Consider the following 27,160-nt stretch of genomic DNA (forward strand, 5'->3'; position numbering starts at 1 on the left):
GGAGGGCAAAGTTGCAATTTGTTGGTTTAACAAAATAGGACTCATCATTCCAATTGTTCTCAATGCTCAGATTGTCACTGATATTTATCAACAATGAATATTGATCAATATTACACGTTTCTTCTTTTTCGTAGACTCAGCAACTATTTCCAAATGTGGAGAAGATTCTTATGTACTCAAAGCTGCAGATCTGCACCTGCATACCAACATATATTGTAAATGAAGACATTGTCATTCTGCAGAAGCTGCAAGTGGAAAATGATGTAGACCCAAGTGCTGATTACGTAGAGAAGAGGATTCCAGCACACTCCAAAAAGAAGGATTCAATTTAAATAAAATTCATAGTGAGTAGTACATGAAACTAAATAGGACCAATGATGCATTCTGCCGTTTGGTAAACTGTAACACTAAGCTGCATTGTCCTCAAGGAACATTGTCCTCAAGTTGCCTGATCACCTCATAAAACATATTATCAGACATATAATATTATGGTTGAATTTGTTAATTTTTCCCCGAAGACTCGAATTTAAAAATCTGGATCCAGTGATAATCTCATTAATCAGTTTATTTGGCTTTTTCTCAATCATATGAGAAATATCTTTGGGGATATCTTTGGGAATTAGTATTTATAAATTAGTAATAACATCTCAGTACCACCAAAATTACTTATCAACAATTACTTTATGTGATGTATTGTTTCCGCCTGCATCAGTCAAGATTTTGACCGTTTTTGCAAATAGTGAATAGTAAATAGTGAATATCCAGTTAATAGTGAATGGCTGACCAAGGCACTGAGATAAACAATAACAGACTATATTATAATATATCATGCAGTTGTAAAGAATCATGTACAAAGCCTTGATTTTTGTCTAATATTGCAAATCATATGTTCCAAACATAAATAAAATATCATTGAGGAAGTAGGCATCCTTGCATAGTGACTATCTCAAAGGCAAATAAGGTGTGTGTGAGAGCAAGGGGAACCCTTAATAAGTAAATATTCTACATCTTACAAGTCAATACAGAACCCAAACTCAGTTCACATCTTCTTGAGGAAAAACAAATGTATCCTATGTAACAAACATAGGCCCCATACAGATAGGCCAAAATAATGCTGCTTCGGGTCACTTTGGAGGTATGCTGTTTAAATGTTGCATGTGTCCTATGAGTCTGGAAGCCGCACCAAAGCCACAATCTAGTCCTAAAGACTGGAGCGCAGCTTTGGTGCAGCTTCTGGACTCTTAGGACACATTCATCATTTAAACAGCATACCTCCAAAGTGACCCGAAGCAGCTTTATTTTGGCAGTCTGTATGGGGCCATAAATTGCCAATATATTTTGTCAAAGGCTTTTTCAGTTTCCAGTGAATAAATGTTTTATGTATTGGAAGACAGATTGGGACTGTCACTATGCAAAGCTAAAAGTTAACAACCAATGAAAGATTATCATCCCTTTGCCTATTTGCTTATTTGTTTTATATCCCACTTTTCAATATAGGATGCAAGGTGAGTGACGACATAAATTAAAATAAGATATAACTAAAACAATGGATAATATAAAGTTTTTAAAACAATTAAACAAACAATCTGTAAAACTGTTTTAAAAAGCAATTAAAATATACTAATAATGACCAAAAAAATACAGCACGCCTCAAATGAAAGAGCTCCTGCAACAAACAGTTAAAGCCAAAAACCTGGGTAAACACAAGAGCCTTTGCCTGCTGGGAGAAGGGCTGCACCTACAGAGTAAAATTAATGTACAGTAGTTTGACACCACTTTAACTGCCATGAATCCATGCTATGGAATTCTGGAATGTGTAGTTTTGTGAGCTATCTGGCCTTCTCTGTCAGAGAGTTCGAGTGCCACAACAAACTACAAATCCCATTATTCCATAGGATGGAGCCATTATAGTTATAGCAGTGTCAAACTGCACTAATTCTGCAGTGTGGCGGTAGCCAAGGAAAACAAAGAGAGCGTTACTCTAGCCTCCCATGGAAAATAATTCCATAGCCTGAGAGTAGCTGCCTCAAAGGCTCTCTCCCTTATCAAATACATCTGTGATGGTGATAGAAGTAAGCCATCCCTTGAGGATCTTGAAATTTTGGCAGGCTCATATCAGGAGATATATTCTTTCAGATCGCCTGGATCCAAGCTATATAGGGCTTTATAAGCCTTAACCAGCACCGTGAATTGCACTCTGAAATGAACCAGGCATATGCTACCTAGATCCCACCTGGTCTACATAAACCCAAGGATTAATAAACTCTTGAAGCTTATTTGCAGAAGTGGCAGTTAATATCTGACACAGATAAGAGAAATATATCTATAATGTACATATTTGTTATGGTCTTTCCTAGGTTGAAGAATTAGAGTAATCATAGAGCCTGCATTAAACTCAGGGCTTGGTTTCCTGCTCAGCCATCAACACAAACTGGGTAACCTGGGGTGAGTCACACATTCTCAGCCCCAAAACCCCCATGATGGGGGGGGGGGGTCTTGGGGTCACCATAAGTCAGAAAAGACATAAAAACACACAACAACAGCAAAAGCATCATCTAGTAAAGACTGGAAAAGAACCAGACTCAATTATCTCTTTATACAAACTATAGATTTGGAATGAAAGGCTCTGGAAAAAGTTTTATACAGTGGGCTCTCAGTATCCACTGGAGTTTGGTTCCAGGGACACAACCCCTCCACCCAATGGATACCAAAATCCATGGATGCTCAAGTCCCATTAAATATAATGGTATAATACAATGGTGTCTTTTATATAAAATGGCAAAATCAAGGTTTGCTTTTGGGATTTCTTGTTTTTCTGAATATTTTCAAGCCATGGATGGTTGAATCTGTGGATACAGCAGACTGATTGTACCATGCAAGGAGTGGGAGCTAGAGGCTCCAATGCCAGTAGGCCAGAGCAGTGATGGCGAACGTTTTAGAGACCGAGTGCCCAAACTCAGTGGCATTCCCGCACTAGGTATCACCCTGTGCTGGGGGTGGGGCTTATGGGGAGGACTTCCAGGTTCAAAAACCCAAGGCACACTCTCTCAGCCTCAGGCTAGCAATAGCAACCCCCCCCCCCAACGACACTTACCAAGAAAACTCCATTACAGTTTCACCTTAGGGTTGCCATAAATCAGAAATGACTTGAAGGCACCACAGACACAAGTCACGCTCTCTTAGCCTCAGAGGAGGGCAATGGAAATCCCCCTCTGATGAAGCTTGCCCCATGATAGTTTCACCTTAGGTTTGCCAGGAATGACTTGAAGGCACACATACAGACACTCAAGGCACACTCTCTCAGCCTCAGGCTAGCAATAGCAAAAAAACCACAAAAAACTCTGATGAAAGTTGCCACGAAAACTCCATGATAGTTTCACCTTAGGATCACTATAAGTCGGAAATGACTTGAAGGCACTACACATACAAGTCATGCTCTCTCAGCCTCTATGGGTGGCTCTGCTCCTTCCCCTGCCCTCTTGTGCCTTTAACTAGCTCTAGGAGGCAGTTAAATGCACGGCAGGAAGGGGGAACAGGTACGCACCTGCTCCTTCTTCCTTCAGCCCTCCTCTGCCTTTCACTGGCTCTGGGAGCCAGATAAAGGTACAGCAGGTGAGGGACGAACAGGCTGTGCCGGCTCTTGAAAGGATGGGAGGACGGGGGAAGAGGAGGAGCTGCACACATGCCAGCACAGATGGCACGCATGCCATAGGTTCACCACCACGGGCTAGAGAAACCGCTGCATTTTAAAATATTATTTTAAAGGAGCTGTCTAAGGTGCTGAACACACTCTGCAAAATACATTCAACAGCTTCTATGGGTCCTTTATAAATCAGACTAAAATCCATAGCAGAACCACCACTCTAGTGGGATTAGAGCCAGCAGCCTCCAATGCATTCAGTAGGAAACCCATGTGATCTTAGGACTTTCCCAGTACTCATATTCACAATTAACCTATAGAAGATGGGCTTACATTTTTGAAGGACTGTATCTCCCTCTATGAATCAACTAGAACTCGCTCCCTCAGGAGGTCAGGATGACCCCATCCCTGCTCTCCTTTCAGCAGCAGGTAAAGTATTATTGGCGTTTATCACACGTGAGGAATTTCTCTTAATTTCGAATGAAAAGAAAGTGAGGCCAGAATGCATTCACATTATTTCGCTAGTTTAGCGAAATTACATGAATGCTCATTGCATTCGAACTCGCTCCCCATTGCCCCAAAATAGCATGCCATCGCCCAAATTTGTGTGTGGTAGTCTATCACGCAATAACGTGAAACCCCAGGATTGCACTCGGACTGACTTCCCATTGCCCAAATTTGAGTGTACTGGGTTATCACGCAATAACGTTAAACCAAATGATTGTGTTCAGATTGCCATTGGATTATACTTCCAATTTCCCATGTCTGATAAACTCTTTTGTGTGATCTGGCTTTTTCACATTGATGAAGTTTGGCCTTGAAATAAACAACAACAACAACCTCTTAATCTTCTCCATTCGAAAATGTGCCACCAAAACTGCAGTTATGAATAATCTAAACATGGAAGATCAAAAATGGGGTTGAGGAAACTTCTAAATCATTCTCAGATATCGCTTTACCTTTACTATATATTTCAGAATTCACAAAATTGTAAGTTAATAGCAGCAGTATTGACATTGCATTTCACAGAAGAAATATGATTTTTGTTCTTTTGTTTCTTAAGGTGATATGCCCAAGATCTTGCCTGGCTCTAGCATTTTCCCATGAAAGAAAGTGAAAGCAAATTCTGCCTTTAAAGAAATTTATATTGTTCAGTTCAGGTTTAGTAATTTGCAGGTCTCAGTTGGATTTTTATGACATCATAGTTACACTAATCATTTTGATGGTCATTGCACTACCACAATGCCCAAAAGTGTCCTGTAAAACCTACCTTTTAAGCCATGTAGACCCCAAACAGGGGCATTTCTGAGCTGATGGTGAGTGTGATGATGAGCCATAATGCACCCATTCATCTCCCAGTAGCAGGAGATATTGTAACAGGCAGATACACAGCAGGAAGTTTGGCTATGCCAAATCTAACATTGTATTTTGAAGCATTCCAGTTACATCAAATGATCCAGATCATCCACCAGGATGACTCTAACACTGGATTCAGACAGAAGTCTCCATTGACTCATGATATAAAAAGCATAACCATTTTTTGTGTCTTGAAGGATAGCAAAACCTAAAATGTTAAATCCATTACTTAAGTCTATGTGACTGGAGTCAATGGGTTAGCCAATTAGCTTCGGGATTGTCTCGAACTGGATCCATACCTGACCATGTAACATTGGTGCAGACATACCCCCCAAAAGATAGAGAAATTGAAATAGAAGAGAGTTTATTGGATCAGGGATCTTTTCCATGAGGGAGCACCCATATCTATAGACTTCATTTATAACAAATTGTTAGATTTCATGGCTGCAGTGCTTTCTAATTCACAGCTTCACAAAACATTCATTTCACATATAGGAAGCCCACAAATCAATCACTGGTTTTGAATTGTTGTCTGTGGACTGGAGCGTGGTTTTGGCATGGCTTCTGGACTCTTAGATGCATGCATAATTTAAACAGCATACCTCCAAAATGACCCAAAGCAGCTTTATTTTGGCCTGTCTGTACGGGCCCCATATCCTCAAATTTTATAACTAAGAGGCTTCTCTAGCTTCTATAGATGGCTACATGATGTTTATTACAATGTACCAAAGGGTCTTAGGACTTTATCACATGGAGGCACATGGAGGCATAAACAAGATTTTAAAATCCGCCAAACACCCGCAAATGTGGGATATTTTTCAGACACGTTGGCAGAAAGAGAAATAACGTGAAAATACCCCAAACAGAAAGCTGACAAAAAACACTCCTTTCTACTTTCAGAATTCCCTGAAAGTAAAAAGGAGTGGGTTTTGTCAGCTTTCCATTTATTTTCATGTTATTTCTATTTCATGCAAACGTTGTCTGAAAAACAACCTACATTTGCGGGCTTTTTCTACTTTCTGTTCAGGTTAATCCTGAATGTCATGTGAAAGACGACCTGCAAAAGTGGGTTGTTCTCACTTTAAATCTATTTTCCGCATGGGATTCATCCCATGTGATAAACTCCTCAGAATAGGGTGGAATCAAAGTTAAATTGACTGGTCACTTCTGCTGAATCAATGAGAATTTGGGCGTTCCCCACTGGTTAAATCCTTTTCAGCATCTCACAAAAACAGGGCCTTAAACCAATGCACAATTGGTATCTTACTCCAGGCAAGTCTTCCAAAAATTAACACTGTTCTGTCTTCAGGTTGAAGGGTTGTAGCAACCCTGGCTCCTATATCTACCTGTGGTTCTACTGCTCTCAATTTATGAAGATTTTCATACCAGTGCTTTACCACTGGTAAAATGCTGGTAAAACATTTAGGAAGAGTGTGTGTGTGTGTGTGTGTGTGTGAGAGAGAGAGAGAGAGAGAGAGAGAGAGAGAGAGAGAGAGAAACCCTAGAAAGAGAAGAAGGAAAAAGAGGAGGAGGAAGAGCATTTCACTAGATCTGACCTCATATTAGGTCCTCCATATCTTCCATTTTCCTATTCAAAGAGGACATTCCAATATAAGGAAACTTACAAACTGATGTTAGTACCCAAAGAACAATACAGCCCGGGCATGTGCACAACCCCCGCACCTCCTTGTCACAGCACGCGCACTTGACCTGGCTCTTTGTTGCAGCTCAGTTTGCCTCTGGGGAACCAGGCCACGGCAAGGAGCCAGGCTAAGCGAGTGCGTGCCCCGCCTCTCCTTGCAGTGGCCTGGTACTCCCCTGATGAAAACTGAGCAGCAGCAAGGTTGAGCCGGGTGGGTGACATGGCATGGAGCCAGGCCAAGCACACACATGCCCCCTGCCCCTTCCAGCTATTGCTTGCTTTTCCCTCAGTGGAGAGGTGGGAGGCACAGGTGGCCAGCCCGGCTCCTTGCCTCAGCCCGGTTCTCCTGCAGAAAACTGAGCTGCAACAAAGAGGGGCGGGGTGTGCCTCCTCGTGGAAGCCCACTCCTTCTGGTCAGAAGCCCTGCCCTTTCCTGGTCAGAAGCCCCCCTTCCTGGTGCTGCCCAGTAGCTCCACTTCCTGCATTGGGTGACACCATGGCCAGGAATACCACTGTTGCTGCAAAATAGCTGTTTGGCACATTTAGTCTGGCTCCTCAGCAAATGCCTGTCTGATGTGAGAGACCCCACCAGTAGAACTGCTGCTATCAGTATATCCTGTTGCCCAACAGGAACATGCAATCCCACCACTGTGAAAAGGTAGTGCAATTAGTAGGACAATTTAAGGCATATAGAAATAATATTAAACAGCAGGGAGCTCTTTAATACTAAAATGTAAATATAAATAATAGTTTCACAATACAGGTAATAGTTTAGCAAAAAAAATTCCAGTTAGCTTTCAGTTGTGTTGGAAAATCTTTGTACTCATTCAGAATCTAGTTAACTATTCACATATATTCTGGCAAGGAATGTGTCTGAGACACCATGGGATGAGATTTTTTAGGAGTGACAAGGAAAGAATGACCCATGAGCTACATGTAACAATAATCATCATCATCATCATAACCTTTATTAGGCATCTCAAAAACATATCACACAATTAAAATTATAACTAAAATTATTTACATAGATACTTAAAATTCCTGCCTTATACAAATTACTCTATGCACTACAGCTGTTCAAATTGTACCAAATTTTTGTTGCCTCCATTAGAAAAAAATGTAACAATAATATGTGATGTTGATAATAATGATGATGGTGATTTACAACGCCCTTTTTACCAAAGGGCAGAACATCAAACATATGCAATCAGAGTCAAAGAAAATAAAACATAACACTATAAATATACATATAATCTCCAATATCCCATCAGTCACCACCCAACCCAGCGACCTCAGGCACAAATCAGCAGCTTAATCTGGCAAATCAAAAAGGAAGGTCTTCAGCCTCTTATGAAAATGGATGAGATACTCATCCAGCTGGGGGTCCAATGCAAGTCTGTTCCACAGGTGCAGAGCCAGATCTTGATAGGCCTACCGCATTGACAGAGCTGTGCAAACAGACAATTGCAATAATCCAAGTGTGACATAACCAAAGCCTGGACAAGCATATGGGCAGTCTCAGTGGTCAAGAAATGAGGGATCCTATGGATGTTCAAGAGATGGAAATCACATGCCTTTGCTGTTGCAAAGATCTCATTTTCCCCCCATATTCAGATTAAGATGGTGGGTGGCCATCCACAAAGAAATGCATCCAGTGGCATCAATTAACTCTGTGGTCATCTGTATACTGAAAATCCAGATCTGAAATAAAAAAATCCAAGAGGAAGGTTATATAAAGAAAGAAGAAGGGGATCTAAAACTGATCATTGTGGCACCCTTTTAGGTAAAACTTTTGACATAGATCTCCAAAATGAATCTGAGAAGGAATGATCAAACAAATACAGGTGTGTGTGTGTGTGTGTGTGTGTGTGTGTGTGTGTGTGTGTATACACACACCAGGACAAAGTGTTCCCTGTTATCTCCAATGATGCCAACCATAATAGTAAAATCTGATGATCCAAAGTATCAAAAGCTGCAGAAAGATCCAACAAGATCAACACAGGTGTCTGCTGCTGAGCCTCAGCCACGAGAATATAACTTTCAGCATGGGTCAAGGCTGTTTCACTTGAGTGCCCTATATGAATCCCTGATTGAAACAGGTCAGGGAGCTTACAGGTCCCCATATGCAAACCCTGAAGTTCCTCGTATTCCCGCATTTTTTAAAAAGGGGATTTTCCAGCCAATCCCTAGAGGCACACAGATGTCCACCTCCTCTGGGATGTCACATGTGCAGTCCACACACACACACACAGAGTGATGCTACTGTGCAGCAACAGTTGTAATGGGTGAGACTTGCAGAGGATCTCTCAGAGGTAATGTCAGTGGCACCGTGGATAGCACTTCTTCATTAGCCGCCTTGCCAACGTTCAAGTTGAACCAAATATAACACTACAAAAATTCTCAGCATTTCAGATAGACTATACTTAAGTCTGCAAAAAATAAGAAAATAAGAAAAATCTAAATTGTCACTTGATCCACCCCAGTAGGATGAGGAGCCCCACATGTGCCCATAACTTTCCATGTGATCAGAGTCTTAAATTCTGCAGCCAGCCTTCACACATTGAGAAGAAACCCAGCCTCAGGCCTTCAGTAAATGCATGGAAAGCAGTCACAGGGATATGACAGAGGAAGTGGGGCCAGCAAGCAGGCCCCCTTCCTTCTCATCCAGCTCTCATTTATGTGAGGAATAACAGCCAAATTCGGGCTAATTAATATGGTTCAGAGATTGGTCTGGACAAAAGCCTGGACTACAGAGTCTTGCATTACAGTTCTATTGCAGAAGCCACTCAGTTTTGCTTAAGAGTCATACACAGTTTGCAGGTTCAGTGCCCTGAGCAATTTGGCATGAGATGGGACAGGGAAGGTATGATGAAACTAATTATTTTTTAAAATTTAAATAGCTGCAGAGAAACTCTTGGGTGAGGCAGTTGGTTATTTAGGGTGAAGAAAAACCACAGTGGTTGAGATTTCTTTTCTATACCACTATTTTTTTAAAAGAGCCCTTCTTTCTCCCCCCCCCCCCCCGCCCAATCTGGTCCCCTGTGAGTGAATTGTCGAGGCACTCACAGAATGTCTTTGATGTATTTGTCTTCCTCTTCATTGTGAAACCATGTGGGATAACAAAGCCACAAATGTGTACACAAGAATGCTCAGGCTTGTCATTATTTGGAACGGTAGATCTGATAATGAGATGAAGCAATATTTTCCCCCTTTTCTTTGATGCACGAAGCATACACTTTGGTTCAGAGCATGAGGAGAGCATGAAAGAGAGCATTATTTCCTGACAATGTCAGGCCCAGAGGCCTTGAAAGGCTTTGGAATTCACAGTGAATGGCTTATAATTTGTGCATTTATGTTACACTGGCTTGGGACAATGACACATGCACATTGTCTGTGCAGTTACAAATGATGTTGGGCCACGTGGTTAGAAATTGCTGTTTTCATTTTTCTCTCTCTCTCTCTCTCTCTCTTTGAGATAGCAAAATCTTTTTTATGGTATGTGGGTTTTTTTTTAAACGTGATTCAAGTGCATGCCAAGATTGAATCATGCTATACTTACATAATTTTCCATGGGATTGTTGCAGGTCATAAAGAAATCCAATTAAACTTCCATTATAAGCACTAGGCCCTATTCAGGGCGGCTTGATATAAAAGTGGATTTGTGCTATATGGAGTACCTAAGAAGTGAGCAGTACGTGGAGACTGTCTGGTTGCATGTCTACTGTGACAAGATGGAGAAACACAGCATCAACCATGTTTCAAGAAGTGTGTTATCAGATATTTGACATGACTCAGACCACTTATCTGTTGCTGCAGAATGCCAGTGTCTGTAGCATATCTACTGAACAATTTGGAGCACCATGTGCTTAATGTGTTATCCTCTGGAGCTTTGACTTTTATAAATGTTATCTTGGGAGCTCAGATGATGACATCTGATTCCATGTCTCATGTCGTTTTAGCAATCTGAGCAGATTCTGCCTGCAAATACTTTGCACATTTTAAAGATACACATACTGTACAGTGGCCTGGTAAAAGAAAGACAGAAAATAATGATTTAATGTCCAATTTTCTTTTAAACCCTACAATTATTTAAATTCTAAATCATTATTTAGAAATAACATTAATCTGTCCTCGTGACCACTTCTGAGAAATAGCATTAATCTGTCCATGCAACCACTTCTGAGAAACAAGGAAGACTGAACGTATGTCCTCTTTCCATTTTGTACTCTTTTTGTAAGAAGGCAGATTGAGCATGCCATATGAGACTGGAACAACTGACACATACCTCCTGATTTTGCTAAAATGGCAATTTCTTTTCACAACTGGGGAAACTTTTAGCCATTATGGCCAGTACTGAAGTCTGAGGGGTGGTGATGGCATGGCTAAATATTGTGATAAGAGGCACCAGGTCAAGTACTCCTACTTCTTAACCTTAGTATACCTTTGGATCATTCTCATTCAGGCTCATAATAACATACTGAGATTTGCAGTGTTTGAATGAAAGAGAGTGGTGTTAACCATGGACTTTATCACACACAGGCAAATTGGGGGGAAATTGGTTAAATCCCATGCAGAAATGGGGTTTAAAAGTCCGCAAAACACCCACAAAAGCAGGTTGTTTATCAGACATATTGATGTCAATGAGAAATGATGTGACATTAATCCAAACAGAAAGTTGACAAAATTCCCTCCTTCTTACTTTTGGAAATTCCCCAAAAGTAAAAAGGAGTGGATTTAGTTGATTTTCCTTTCAGATTAATGGCACATTATTTCCCATTGATGCCAACGTCGTCTGAAAAACTACTCATTTTTGTGGGTTATTTTTACTTTCTGTTAGGGTTAACCCTGAACGTTGTGTGAAAAACAAGGGTTGTTTTCACTTTAAATCCAGTTTTGGCACGGGATATGTCCCATGTGATAAAGTATCATGTCCCATACTCCATGCTTTATGCAGTGACAGATGATCACATAGACATGAACCTACTTATTAACTTGCCTTTTATGTGAATGGCAAGTTATTGTTTCACGTTCTATCATTTAATTTTGCAAATGTATCTCTTCATTGACTTCCATGGAGCCTCTGGGTTCCGAACAGAAAAGAATAAAGGAGTCAGTGTTTCATTGGGGAAAACACCCAGCAATAGCAGTCTGTATACTCTTTTTATCAATATTCCTACTTGTCTCTTTTGCAGGAAAGGTGGTTCTCTGCCACCTCAACCCCTCAAATTTGGGTTGCAACCGCCTGTCACAACAGTCATTCAGAGGATGTGAAATATTCACTGCCAAAAATGACAGAACTGGCTATATGGAGGCTATTCCAGTCACAACGAGAGATATGGAAATTGTGATATACTCTAGAATCACCCTGCAATGTCTGTATCTTTTAAAACCCCGCTGTATGTGGCTGAAGGAGAACTGATAGCTGGAATTTTATCTAGGAAAACTTTGAAGTATTCAATACTAATTGGATTCAGCAGTCAGATGTCAGCTCTGGAAACCAGATTCCTGACAAGGTGAAGCAGGATGGAGCCTGGATTGTTCCCCTCCTAAGAATTCTGACCCCTAATGAAATTTTCCTTCACTCCTCAAATTTCTAGCACTGCAGTCACTTACAACATCAGCTGAAGATTTAAAAACAGAGTTTAGGCATCCAAAGAAAAGAGACAGGCAAAGTTGCCCAGAGAATGCAAATAAAAGAACTGTAGGCATGAATCATTTTCAGTGTTTCACTCTCTGCTGTGTTAGAAATTGGAGGACTGCAGGAAAATTTCATTATTATTATTATTATTATTATTATTATTATTATTATTATCATTATTATTATTTTGGAGGGCAGTGCCCTCATTTTGGCTTCCCTGTAGTTACACCCCTGCTCCTGACTAGAAAGTTAACTCGAAATGATTAAGAAAAACACTAAAGGCTAAGTAAACTAGATAAAGAACCAGATATGCAAAAGGGTTTCGGAAATAGTTTTGTCTGTTAATGTTTTATAGTGTTTGACAGGATAGAGATAATTTAAATGTTAATTGTATTAGATATTAGTGTTGTTTATTTGTTGTCTTGTTGGGTTATTGTTGTTGTTGTTTACTTGTGAAGTACAAGGCAGTAGGAAAAGAGGAAGACCACATTCCAGATGGATAAACTCAATCAAGGAAGCCATAGAGCGAGTCTCAGCAGGTCTATTGAGGATAGGAAGTTTTGGAGATGTCTCATTCATAGGGTTGCCATAAATCAAGGCCAACTTGGAGGCAGTTATCACACACACACACAGAAGTAACAGCCACTGAATTCAGTAGGGCCTACTAGCAGACAAGTGAATGCAGAAGTCTTAATGAATTACAGCAGGTAGGAGATGAAGAAGAGTTGTTAGCAATGTGGAAACTGAAGCAGCAGAAGGAGGCATGGGACATTCCTGTGAGCATATGAATGTTACATGTAGATGTATATCCAAGTTTTCCTCATTTCACATGTAAAAGTTTGGAGGATAAGGAAGAAGTGTGTTGCTAAGATCAATGTGAAGGCTAGCAAATAATAAAGGAAGCGGCAGTAGATGTATAATGGCTACAAAATACTACAAATATAAAAGATAATTTAAATTGTAGTATAACCTGACAGAAAGGGGCATGTTCAGTTTCTGTAGAAAGCACTTCACATTCGTCGCTAGCCCTCGGGGAAATGACAAGTGTGCCATCCGAGTTAAACAGCTTGTGGAGCGAGAACAAGCAGATATCAAATATAAATGTATTTGATTCTCTAGATGACTCTGAAAATATGTTATTTTCAATACGTTTATTCTGTTTAGGTCAGATTTTTTAATAGGCAAGGTAAGTGAAATTTCCCAGGAAAGACCACAGCCCAGGACAAACATGGCAGATTCCCGGTTTTAATAAGCTTGGAGAGAATGTGTTTTCTCAATAGACAAGATGTAGATATTAAATACAGTCCCATAGCCTTCTATGACCTTTAGCACAAATTTTGGCATACGAAAAAAATCATATTAAAACCATGGTGCTGAGAAGATGAACTGGAATTGTGGAACTCTTGACTTCTTGTTCTGTCTAATGTTTGACCTTGAGTTGTATTACTCAGAATGCTAAAGTAATTTTTATATGTAACAAGTTACTTGTAATTAATACATATTTATAACAACAAAGCTATAATGAAGTTGTTCAATATTTTATCCTTTTGTGATGTAACTGTAACTGTTTTATAGTTACTGGGTATGGCATCTCTGCATTGGTGTGTTTCGTAGAACATGCTATTAGCTTTGAGACATTCCAATGTATATTTTCACAAAATAATCACTAAAAATAACAATTTTAGTTATCCCTGACTAACTAGAAAAGAAAGAACTACTTTTAAAAACCGCAACTATAACAGCAACTAACTACTCAGGTGGGGCTTATAACTGTAGCTAATTACTTTTTTAAACCTCTTTAAGATCCAAAGCAAACCCATAAACTTGCATCTGGCTGATTTTGATTAGATTGAAACCTGTGAACAAATGCTACGGATCACTTGGCCAATATTTTGTTAATAGTCCATGGCCCTTTTATTGGCTAGAGGGTATTATTTTATACTTTTATAGACTACTAGTTGAAGACACAAGAATATTATGTTGCCTCCTTTATAACGTGTGTTTGCCATGGAGCAGTCCAGGTTTCCATAATTGTTATTACAGTCAACTCTCCACATCCACTGATTTGTTATCTAGGGATTCAACCACCCATGGCTTGAAAATATTATATATGTGTACAGTATATATATTCCAAAAAACAAGCCTTTATTTTTGCCTTTTTATATATGGGACACTGTTTTACTATGCCATTGTATATAATGGAAATTAAGCATCCATGGGTTCTGGTATCCATGTGGCCCTGGAACCAAACTCCAGCGGATACCAAGGGCCTGCTTATTATATTTATTTATATCCCGCTTTATATCCCCAAAATTGGGGCCCAAAGCAGCTTACAGTTTTAAAGACAATACATTAAAATATACAAAAGGTATGAAAAGACATCAATGATAAATAAAGTTATTTTTAAAATTAAAAAAACATACAAAAGTGAGCATTAAAAAAGAGTAAAAAAGGTACAGTATTAAAAAGCATCATTCATTCAAAGAATAAAATGTAGTCTAGAAAGGTAAAAGTGTTTAAAAACAGTACAATTAAAATAGTATCACCCCCAGCCTATTCTTTAAAGACTTTCTGTTTTAAAAGCCTTTAGTGTGAACAACACATGTCTCCAGAAGCATGTATATCAGAAACCACAAGACCAGTTAGGGCTGCTACACATATGTACCAGGCAGTAAACACATTCCCTGCAGCTGTCCCAGTTTGGCAGGGACAGTTCCAATTAATTTTATGCTGGCCCACTTTTTCAACTGCTTTTAAAATGTCCCTGTTTCTCTCCCATCCCACTTTCCTGCTTACTTCAGGAAACTGAGTTCAAAGAGAAGAAGGAGTTTGCATTCAATTAACTCAGGGAAGAGGAGAGGCAGAATCCTGCCCTTCCCAGTAGACTCAGGCAAAAGCAAACTGCTGCAGCCTTGCTCCCTTGTATGTTCTTCCTCATTTGTGACATTAACCATCTTGACCACATTCTGATGTTGTTTGCCCACAGATGTCTTGGTTTTTACTGTGAAATGCTGAAAGGTATGGAAACATGAACTATTAACAGTATTCTCACTTTATATGTGTGCTGTGAGAATATCTGTGTACCTATGACAAACACTGCTACATGTAGTGTAGCCAAATGTCAGGTGTGTTCTCAGACCTGGTCAAGCTCTTTGTTAGTAATCTGAAGATTATAATGTTTTATGGGCTGGAGGAAATCTCTACTCTGAGATTCTCTTTGTATCTGGAGTTATTCTAGCTATAAACAGCTTGTTTTGTTAGTGACAGTGCTTTAGAGCCAAAATTCTCTGTACAAAACCCTGGATATCTAGCAATCTTGCTGTAATATTTTGCTGCAACAACCAGCTCAATTTTATACTGGCTGGTTATGTGGGAGTGCTGTCTACTCAGTCATATCTTCAATTGTTCTTCCCCATGATGCATCAAGCAAAACACTTTTATCTTTCTGTCTTCTCTTTCTACTCATGGTCATCCAGATACCTCTGGAAAGTGCAGGATCATTTGCCCTTCTATCTTGCTTCATCCAAGCCCCTAGTACTAAGAAGCAGCATGGCATAGTGGTTTGAGTGTTGGACTACAAGCGTGAAAACTAGGATTCAATTCTCCTCTCAATTCACTGGGGAGGCCTTGGGCAAATCACATGCTCTCAGCCTCAGAGGAAGGCAATGGCAAACCTCTTCTGAACAAATTAGCAGGGACTATAACATCATTTGCCATCCCCTATTCCTTTGTTCCCTTTCAGTTTAGCTGCAATCCCCACAATATCTGGGAAAGTGTGTGTGTGTGTGTGTGTCTGTCTGTCTGTCTGTCTGTCTGTCTGTCTGTCTGTCTTTTCACAAAACTAATGTGTTGCTATGAGCTGTCCCCAAAGGATTTGACTTGGTCATGAGTTAGCAAGTCTTTTCAGCTTTACAAAAGACCTGTCTGCAGTGGAGATGAAAATTCCTAGAAAATGTTCTAGATCAACAATGCTCCCTGCATTTTGGGGCACTCTGTGGTGGTTGTGGAGATCTAGTATGGTGTAGTGGTTTGAGTGTTGAACTTTGGAGACCAGGGTTTGAATCTCTACCCAGCCATGTAAACCTGCTGGGTGACCCTGGGCAAGTCATACTCTCACAGCTTTGGAGGAAGAAAAAGGTGAAACCCTCTGAACAAATCTGGCCCTGTGCTAGTTTGCCTTAGGATTGCCATAAGTCAGAAACAAGGTCAAGGTATACAATAACAACATGGAGGTTGTGCTGTAGAAACTGTCCCGGTATGGGCCTGAACTTCCAAAATTATCACTATGCCATGACATGTGTAAAATAGTGCTTGTGAGATTGTTTGCCTCAGGTGCCAACAGAACTTGGTGGACCTTTGATATTGCATGGCAGTGAGAAGGGGGGGTACCATTTCCACTTCCATCCCAGGCAGTACAATGTCTTGGCTTGAACCTGATCATTGTTAAGTTAATTATAAATTATCCTTCATTAATATGCCTTTTAAAAATGGGGTGGGAGAGAATATAAGGGAGCCATGATCGTTACATTTTTATTTCCATTGGTTAATTATAAAAGTTCTGTAAATTTCTTTTCCCTCTGACCTGGATGTATGGCCAATTAATTTCATAGAGGCTGCATCTGCACTGCAGAAATAATCTAGGTTGACATCACTTTAATTGCCATGGCTCAGGGCTATGGAATTTTGGGAAGTCTGTTGTTTATTATGGCACCAGAGCTCTCTGACAGAGAAGGCTAAAAGTGTCACCAAACTACAAATTCTGAAATCCCATAGCAGTCAGCCATGGCAGTTAAAGTGGTGCTAAAGTGCATTATTTCTGCAGTGCATATGCAGCTTCAGTGACTCTGAATAGCATTAGAAGGACACAAATAGAGTAAACATGACTGCCTGCATCTGGTCTTCATTTTGTTTCCCCTTTGCCAATGGCAGCTCTCTCCTCCTTATTGTCAAATGGATTGCTTCATTTCTTTATATAATGACTATATGCATTATATAATGTATATGAGAACATATGTAAAAATTGTGACCTTTTCCCCACAAACTGGAGAGCACCTCCAAATGAAAATGGAAGAGGCCATCACAAAGGAGGAGGTTGTGTGTGTTGGCCTGTACCTTACAATTAATCCCGACTGGACAGGTCTGTTCTCTTCTCTGTCTTGTTTTTATTCTTTCATCTTGTAGTGAAGAATCCTCTCATCAAGCAGGTCAGTATTGGCCATAGGACCAGCAACCTTTTGGAAAAAGTAATGAAGAGAAGTAAATATAGAAAAGCTCTCTGGAAAGAAAAAGGGACTACTGTCCTGTGTGCTTTCAGAAATAAAGAATCTACAATCTGCCACCCATCCAACTTGGGTGGCTTTGCTTCACTCAGGGAAAACATGCCAAGACTCTACTGCAGAGCGAAGAACAAACTTAACCTTCTGACACAAAATATCATAATTCAAAGAGCTAATTCTGGACAGCTAAATAACTCCATCCCCTATAGTAAAGTTTTCCATGAAAGTGCCATTAGGTCCTTGTTTGGTCCATAGAATCCAGTCGAGAGAAGCACTTTGGATAATGTATTTTTTGTTAAATTTTAGTTGTTGTCTATTTGACTGGAGAAGATGTGATATTGTGTTTTGTTTGTATTTTTGTATTTTATGGAAAATGTAATAAAGATTATTTTAAAAAAAAGAAAGAAAGAAAGAAAGAAAGAGGCATTAAGATTCAGGACTCCATTGTGTAATATTGGACTTCAGACTATCTGTTTGTTGGTTTGTTTGTTTGTCTAGTTCTAGTTTTTGTAACCTTCCCATTTTTGAACTATCTATAACATTCATTCAGCAACTGTGTGTAAATGAAAAGGAGTTTGGTTGTTACTTTAAAAATTAGCCTTTCCAAGGTTGTCTATTGCAGACAGTGTCATTCCCCCCCCCCGCCCCATGTAATCCTATGGACAAGAGCTCCTTGCTGTGTTGCACTGTTTGCCTTCAAAGATATAGCTGTGTTAGTCTGTAGGATCAGTTCGTAGAGAGATCTTGTAGTACCAGAGGACCAGAGACAGCCGCAGGAGTTTAATGCATACCATGCAGCTGCGGACAAGTCTACATAGGGACCACCAAACGCAGTGTGCAAGCAAGAATCCAGGAACATGAGAGACACTGCAGACTGGGCCAGCCAGAAAAAACAGCAGTAGCAGAACATGCCACAAACCATCCTGAGCATAAAATGCTGTTTGAAAGCACTGCAGGACCATGCCAACAACTACCATGTCAGGATGCACAGGGAAGCCATTGAAATCTACAAACACCAGGACAGTTTCAACTAGAAAGGGGAAACCCTTAAAGTAAACAAGGTTTGGCTACCAGTCCTGAAAAATAGCAAATTAAAGACTCAAGAAATGCAAATGAGAAATCTTCCCAGCAGACAATGAGCACTATCAAGCAGACACTAATCCTCCTCTTTTGCAGACCCTTCCACCCTGAGGCCTACCATTAGCAACAGAACAATACACACGCAAATCAATCCTGCCTTTCCAGGTCACACAATATATATATCCAACTCCTTTCCAGGCAAGCATTCTCTGAAGATGCCAGCCACAGATGCTGGCGAAACGTCAGGAAGAAACTCTTCTAGAACATGGCCACATAGCCTGAAAAATCCACAAAAAACTATCTTGTAGCATCTTTGAGACTAAATGAAAGAAAGAAATTGGTAGCACGAGCTTTCATAGACTTCAGTCTACTTCCTCAGATGCATTTGGTGGAATGGACACCAGGCACAAATATATATATATGCCATCTTCACATACCAATGGCACATATATGTCTGTGCCTGATTTCTATTCCACCAAATGCATCTGAGGAAGTAGATTGAAGTCTATGAAAGTTCATGCTGCCTATTTCTTTCTTTCAGTTAGTCTCAAAGTTTCCCTCTCCTCTTCCCATTCCCTGGAGAGGAGAGGGCAAAGTCTTGGCCTTCCCTATAGGTGCATGCCAAAGCAAACTGACACATCTTCTTGTACTAGTTTGATCTTCCTCATTTATAACTTTAAAAAAATTAACCATGGGATGCTAAATTTGTATCAGTGGGATTTTGCACTGGGCACATCCCTTCTCAAGATCTCATAGCTGTGATAGTATGGATAAGTTAGAGGTTTGTGCGGCAACCTCCCTCTGAAGAAACAGGTTCACTTTAGGGTCACCATAATTAAAAAATGAGTTGAAGGCACACAACAACAACAACAACAACAACAACAACAACAACAACAACTGCTGAATTATTTCCACAGTGTGAATATTTTCCGGACCATCTTAGCCATGCCCCCCTCTCTCCAATTCTCATCCATTCTACAACTTTGGATAAGGCCTCTGACTCTTGAGAATGAGTGTTTCTGGCATCAGAGCATCTAAACAACACCTCCTTACTGCTGCTGGCACAAACATGTTGTTTTTTACAAGATGCCAGAACACTGCTGCAGGTCAAGGCGACACACTGGCACAGAACTTCTGTTCTTGCTAAATGCTTTCTGGATGGTGCAAGAACTGATAACCGCAGGCAGTGAAACTATTGAAACATGCCAATAGTTACATTTCTCAGCTAATTATATACACACACACATACACCAGTATTCAATCTGGCAGTCACAAGGCTGCAATTCAGCATCTGCAGGACTTATTCAGACGCTGTCAACCATCCCTGTGCAAATGACCGTTTGGATTTACAATGGGATTTTTTTCACAGGCAGGAGGCATTGCTGCATGTTTTGAAGCTGTGGCTTCCTCCATCGGCTTCATGTTTCAAGCATTAGGAGAGGAGATGACACAAATGGATTCTTTGCACACCTTACGCTGACCAGTTGTGGGATGGTCATATGTCTCCCATATGTAAGTTTTAATGGATTTAATACAAGGTTTCATACCTTCAGCAATTTGGAAGAGATCTTATTTCTTTGTTGAACCATAAATGTACATTTCTTTTCCAAGCGTTCTTAAATATAATCCTCCAGAAAGAGTTATAGCCGAAATTCCTCTCTTATCTCTTGTTCATTCTTAATGTATCTTGGCTGCATTTCATTAGGGATGTTGCTTCTCCAGACAGAGATATAATATTATCATTCTGAATCTTTAACACCAGTTTTTTTGGACAAAAATAACCCTCTCCATACAGTTTGAGAAAAATGCAGTTGAAATCCTAACCCACAAATGGTGCCAAGTAAAGTCACTGAATGGGATCACTGGGAGATATATGGAATAAAAAGCAGAAAACAGATGCCATATTAATTTTTTTAAACTGGTGCAAGAATGTTGGAAATGCCCAGAGGTTACCATTCCTTTCCTTTTCCTTCTTCTCCTTTCTTATTACACTGGGTACCACATTGGTGTGGGATGACTGTAGAACTGAGGCACACTTGATGTTCTTGTATGCTGTATTCTGAAGAGGAATTCAAATAATTATTTAGGTATTATTGTAGTTACAATGTACACCAAAATATTGTTACAGCAATTTATTCATTAGTTTATTTATTTCTTGCACATATATCTTGCCTACTGCCTTGAGCTCATTGGAAGAAATGAGGGATATACATTATCTTGAGGCAGTATCCATGGCTCTTCTTTCATAGAATCATAGAATTGTAGAGTTGGAGGAGACCACAAGTCAAGCTGAACAACAGAGGAAAAGATGACCCAGTAAGTTTCATGGCCTAGCAGGACTTGAACATGGATCTCCAGAATTCCATGCCAAGATACTAATCACGATACACACTGAAGAGATTATCGCACTGCGTTCTGAGAACGTTCCATATCATCACGTGATGAAAACGTTCCTGGAACGGATATTACCGCATTAGAAATCAAAACGTGATCAGAACGTGATCAGAACGGCAGTTTACCGCACTGCGATTCCTTTTTCTTGAAACCGTTCTCAGAACGGTTTGCTGTATTAAGTTTTGTGGGCTGTCTTCTGATGACGTCGCCACTCAGTGGTTGGACGGCTCGGGAGAGGCGCTGCCCCCAGGAAAGAGGGAAAAGGGAGGCTTGGGCCATGGAGCTCGCCTCTCCTGAGTCCCTCGGCTTACTGAAATCCCTCACCTCCCTTCCCCATAGGAATCAATCCAAAAACGGAGCTTTAAAAGAGCAGTGAGCCCTATGGGTCTTCATCTGGGGGGAGCAGAGGATGCTTGGTTATGGGGTTGTCCTGCCATCTCTCCCTCTCTCCTCTTTCCCCATAGGAATCAATCCAAAAACGGAGCTTAAAGAGCACTGAGCCCTATGGGTCTTCATCTGGGGGGAGCAGAGGATGCTTGGCTATGGGGTTGTCCTGCCATCTCTCTCTCTCCCCTCTTTCCCCATAGGAAAGAATCCAAAAACGGAGTTTAAAATCTCTCCCAGATGCAGACCCAAAGGGCTCTCCTCTGCTCCTTTTAAACTCAGTTTTTGGATTGATTTCTATGGGGAAGGGAGGTGGGGGATTTCAGTAAGCCTAGGGCCTCTGGCCAGGAGAGTGCTTCTCAGCCTCACTGAGAAATCTTCCCTCCAAAGATTCTCTTGGGAGGGAAAGAAGGCAAGCCCCTATAAAACGCTGGGGCTTCATATGCTGGCATATGTTTGAAGAAAATAGGATAAAACCTATGTAACTTGATGGGCCAAGGGCAGAGTCCCCTCCTTGGCAGCCTGGGCTTTAAGGGAGCTCCACGGAGGTCCCTTCAAGCGGAGGGAAAGGGAGGGGACTGGACCAAGGGCAGAGCCCCGGCAGCCATTGCAGCTCTTTAAACCGGTTAGAAAAGAAGAGTCCTCTGCTGTCATCCTATTTCCCCTTTTTGGCAGCTTGACACCCTTTTGCTCCTGTGTGTGTGCATGTAATGTGTGCCTTCAGGTTGTGAGCTTCCCTCCCCGCTTTAACTCTTGTCTGGCTCTTTGCTATGGAATTCTGAGAGTTGTTTGCTTGCTTTTCTGTGGTGCTCCAAACAGAGGAGCTTTTGTGGGTTCCCTCCTGGATTGAAGGAGGAGAAGGTCCTGGGCATCCCTGCCTCCTGCATTGTGACAGCACAGGAGCCCCACTGGACATGACACTAGAGACCCCCGGAGAAGCAGCCAGACCCTCTCCCTCTTGCTCTCTGCTCTGGTCTCTCCTTTCCCTCTCTTTCCCTGCTTTCCTCTTCTCTTCCTTGTCCCACCTTTCCTCCCTTTTTCCTCCCTTCCCTCCCTCCTTCTTTCCCCCCTCACACACACACACCTTCCCTCACTGCAGTCGCTCGCCTGCCTGCCTGCCTCCCTCCCTGCCTGTCATTCTTTTAGCCAATCAGGAGACGGAGGAATGAGGGAACGGATTTGAGAACGGATAAGAATACCGCACACACTTCTCTTGGAACGTTTTCATCACGTTTCAGCTCTCTGGGAACACATTCAGAACACATTCAAATCCGTTCCCTCCTGGAACACATTTGGAACACATTTAAGCGTTCTGAGAACCCGATTGGAACACATACGTGCGGTATTCTCAAATGCGTTCCGTTCTCATCACGTGATGAGAACGTTCTCAGAACGCAGTGCGATAATCTTCTGAGTCTCAGCTGGTGAAGATGCTGAGCGGCTCTGCTGACTGGAAGAATGGAATTGGTACAGGTTGAGTCTCCCTTATCCAGAAATCCAAAATCTGAAATCTTCTAAAAGCCAAAACCTTTTAAATGGGTGGCTGAGATAGTGACCATGTTTGCTTTTTGGTGGTTCAATGAACACAAACTTTGTTTCCTGCATAAATTATTTAAAATATTGTATAAAATTACTTTTAGGCTATATGTACAGTGGGCCCTTGGTATCTGCTGGGGTTTGATTCCAGGACCCCCCATGAATATAAAAATCCATGGATACTCAGGTCCCATTAAATATAATGGCTCAGTAAGATGGTGTCTCTTGCATAAAATGGCAAAATCAACGTTTGCTTTTGAGAATTTCTATATTTTTAAAGTATTTTGAAACCGTGAATACTTGAATCCATGGATAAAAAAATCCATGGATATGGAGGGCTGACTGTATAAGATGCATGAAACATAACTGCATTGTGTTTAGACTTGGGTTTCATATCCCAGATATTTCATTATGTGTGTATATGCAAATACAGGTATTCTAAATTCAAAAATCTGAAATCCAAAACACCTCTGGTCTTATGCAGGGAAGATGCAACCTGTAGTGCAACCCCCCCTCAAAAAAAAAAAAACACATTTCTGCCCAAAAGCTAGTTTTAAGACTTATACTATAATAGTCCCTTCGATAATTAACAAAACGCAGCTCAGACAGGCTACATGGCCTTGGGAGTATCTGACTAATTCAAGCCTTACCTAATTTGGGGATGTTCTCTACCCCTAATTTAACCTAGATACAGTCCATTTAGACAGTGGAACATGGCATCCTAGAGCTGTACAAGTCAGATATCAGAGATCTTACACAGCTCTGTCGGAGATATGTGAAATTAGTATCCTATGTGTGGATGAAACGTAGAGGACCACTTTTGATTTCCATGTCATATGTTTAACTGCCTTCTATGCTAAATGTATGTTCAATTAGGGTTTTTTAAAAAAAGATAAAATTGCCCCAACTCATCTAGATCCTGAGATCCAGAATGGAGTAGTGGTTTGAGTGTTGGACTACAACTCTGGAAAACAAGGTTCAAATTCCTGCTTGGCCATGGAAACCCAGAGGGTGACTTTGGACAAGTCATGCTGTCTCTCTCTGAAAAATCTTGCCAAGAAAACCCTGTGAGAGATTCATGTTATGGTCACCCTAAATTTGAAATGACTTGAAGGGCACAAAACAATAACAACATCAAGATCCAACATCATTTGTTCTCAAAGCCCAGCTTCCTAATCCCACAAGGCGGCAACTTGGATTTATCCATGGTAAGGGAAATGCACTCTGAGGCACCATCCTGTTTATTGCGGTCCTTGGGCTGAGTTATTTTTGTTCAGAGGGCACACAGAATTGTTTAGGTGCCTTCACGAAAGATAAAAGGTTGGCATTTGGAAAACATGGCCAGAATCCTGTCAGTGGCTAACCTGGGCATAAACAGATGCCCCGCCATATGTTTTGGGAGGGGAGAAGATGCAACCATTCCCCTGCTTCACTGCAAGTATAGAGCTAATGGCAGAGGTTTATGCTCCATTAGCAGTGCCATTGGATCTCAGTCCTGTAGTGCAAAGATACCTCATTTTTTTAAAAAGCCTTAAAATAGGGCATTCTGGTGCCTCTTGTTCATAATTATGATGAGGATATGCATCTAGTGATGGCACTGCACTAGCATAAAACTAATGGCTACCAGAGGGTGCATCTACATTGTAGAAATAAAGCAGTTTGACACCACTTTAAGTGCTATAGCTCCATCCTATGGAATCCTGGGATTTGTAGCTTTACAAGGTCTTTAGCCTTATATGCCAAAGACTGCTGGTGTTTCACAAAACTACAGATCCTAGGACTCTGTAGGATGCAGCTATGGTAGTTAAAATGGTGTCAAATTGCATTATTTCCATAGTGTAAATGCACCCACAGAAATGAAATTCCAAACTTAATACAAGGAAGGGGTCCAGCACAGTTTTTATGTATGTTGTCCCTTGAGCTATTGTTTGCATAACAGTTAAATCCAACACAACTGCACTAGCTTGGAAGGTTACTACATACGGCTTTTAAACAACGATTACAAAGCAGCTTTGGCGATACATACTGCATGACAATGCCTCCCAACCTGTAGCTGCTCTGTCATCAACCTGTCATTTTTCATCATATAAGGGAGGGAGGCAGGGTTAAGGGAGAGTCAGGAAGAGAGTGCAATGGGGGCAGCAGCCCCAGTCGTGTGATTCCAAAGACGCGCAATATTGGCTGCTCTGAATGCAGTATATTCCCTTTTTTGAAAAAATTGACACGATTGCTGCAAGAATGGGGCTCATGCAGTAAAGCCCTAGATTTTTCATTGCATTAACAATATGGTGGCTGGAGACAGAGGATGCTGGCAGGAATATTTTTATGCTTGTAGAAAGCCACTGTATTATCCCATGTGGTCCTCTTTGCAGTTTGGTCCTTTCATTTAACATAGTATAAGCATAGCTTCAATATTCAACTATGATTTGACACAAATCTTGCAAACAGTAACAAAAATGCAAAAATACAGTCTTCTAACTCCATCACATCAGCCAAATGTACATTGATAATATAACTGTTTGCCTATTTCAGACCAAGAGTCTCACCAAGGAGAATTTGTGGAATATGTATATATTCTTTTCATATAAAGCTATGCCTTTTAAAAGTAAAACATATTAATCAGTTCTAGGCATACATTGCATTGGCAAGATAGAAAATATTTTATAGCAGGCTCTTCTGTGATTGTTCATAGACTTTTATAAACAAACAGGAAGATGTACAACTCAGAGCTTGAAACAGACTAATAATAATATTATTACAGACGAATATTTCTTTTCTGCCTCTCCTCAAGTCAGATTATAACTCCCAGAATCCTCAGTCAGCATTGTGGCATTCTAGTAGGGGGGTTAGGAACTTGCAGTCCTCAAAAGTAACTTTGCTGCCTTCTGCCTTGCCCTAGAGAACACTCAACCCAGTAATGTGTGATTTGGTCATATTTCTGATTCTGCCACACTGCCAGAAAACATATTTTATTTTAGATTAATACATGTAGCAAGGATTTGAAAGTGAGGAGATTTTAAAAAGAATTAAATAATCAGACAACATGCAGCTCTGTGTAGGTTTCTCTTCATCATTGAATATTTATGTGTGTCTGTCTGTCAGTGTCTCTCTTTGACTTGGTTTTTTATATACAATTAATGTGTTTCTTTTTCTGTAATAATTAATTTCAGGACTACACACACACACACACACACACACACACACACTTGAGAAATGTGCTGTTCCCTTTGGTTTTCTCTATATGTAAATAGTTTTCCTGGATACATTTGCCACTCAGGGATTACACTGATGAAAACCTCCCAGCTTTCCATGCAACAGAGTCTGTATTCTGATCTGGGACCACTTTTGTGACGTCTTGATTTGTTTGATTAGATGTAGATAAGACTCACCTCTGTCTTTGGGATGGCCAGTCTAAGCTTCTCCATCACATTGTCCATCAATGCAAGGCATTATCGGCTTCTTCAACCTCCCCTTCCTTGGGGTTTTCGCTTCCGCAAGTAGAAAGTGCTCTTAAATCCATGCAGTCCTGCTGTCAGAAACAGTGGAACCCAACTGTGCTGGGAATCAAATAGCCATCTTTCATGTGCAACAGGCTGTATGGAGCAGCACTTTAGAATAATGAGAGTAACAGATTCTATGGGGTGATTTTCAGCTCTTTTACAAAGCAAATGAGATTTCAAAACTTTTGCTTGCGTTTCCCAAGTAAATAATTCTTTCTTCTTCCACCCTCTCCCCTATTCCCTCCTCAGACTGATAGAAACAGAATATTGATTGGATAATGGTCATGTATATGACTTCATATTTCAACCTACACGTAGAAGTTAATCTTTTGCCAGATTTTTTTTTAAAACAAATGCCATTTCTAAATCTGACGTGTTAAATATTGACTTCCTAGGTTTGGAGGCAGACATAGAATGTCAATAATAAAACAACTCTCTTAACAATCATCCTATTAAATGATATAGCTTCACAAAATGTGCATCAGAGATTTCTTTAATCAAATGGATTTCTGCCCCCCTCTCCATTTTATACTAGAAAGAATAGCAATAAGGCTGAGAGGAAGACCCAGGCCAAAGTTAAACAGATTCAAGTCAGCATGCCACCTTTTTTCAGTGTTTCTTGCGATTCAAAGTTTGTACATGGGACAGCAGTAAAGTAAAATGCAATTATTTGTTCTAGAAATTTTCTGGACCACGTTCCATCCATAAAACTGC

At 40.6% G+C, this 27,160-nt stretch overlaps 1 long non-coding RNA gene across 1 annotated transcript; it reads right to left on the reverse strand.

Annotated features, from left to right (window-relative positions):
• Positions 1–7,581: 7,581 nt before the first annotated feature.
• On the reverse strand, positions 7,582–26,682 carry LOC121923502. The gene is made up of 4 exons (XR_006102386.1): positions 26,336–26,682; positions 20,180–20,691; positions 17,389–17,507; positions 7,582–8,339 (listed from the first exon to the last, which is right to left on the reverse strand). It is a non-coding gene; the product is annotated as an uncharacterized LOC121923502 (long non-coding RNA).
• Positions 26,683–27,160: the final 478 nt, after the last annotated feature.

This window comes from Sceloporus undulatus, chromosome 2 (genome assembly GCF_019175285.1).
Source record: "Sceloporus undulatus isolate JIND9_A2432 ecotype Alabama chromosome 2, SceUnd_v1.1, whole genome shotgun sequence".
NCBI lineage: Eukaryota > Metazoa > Chordata > Lepidosauria > Squamata > Phrynosomatidae > Sceloporus > Sceloporus undulatus.